Here is a 291-nt window from a genome sequence, read left to right on the forward strand (position 1 = left end):
TTTGTTTAACAGATAAGGGGAAATGCTGTAGGAGGTCCTTCTGTATTTTTGTAGCTTTCATTGGTTAAATAAAGAAACTTCCTTGGCTTTTTGATAGGGAAGAACTTAGATAGGTGGGGAAAAGAGAACTGAATGCTGGAAGAAAGAAGGTATGCAGAGAGGGCTGCCATGGAGCTGCCAGAATCAGACATCCTGAATCTTTCCTGGTAAGCCACGACCTTGTGGTGACATACAGATTACTAGAAATGGGTTGAATTAAGATGTGAGAGTTCATCAATAAAAGACTAGAGC

This window comes from Myodes glareolus, chromosome 3, assembly GCF_982192425.1.
Source record: "Myodes glareolus chromosome 3, mMyoGla1.1, whole genome shotgun sequence".
NCBI lineage: Eukaryota > Metazoa > Chordata > Mammalia > Rodentia > Cricetidae > Myodes > Myodes glareolus.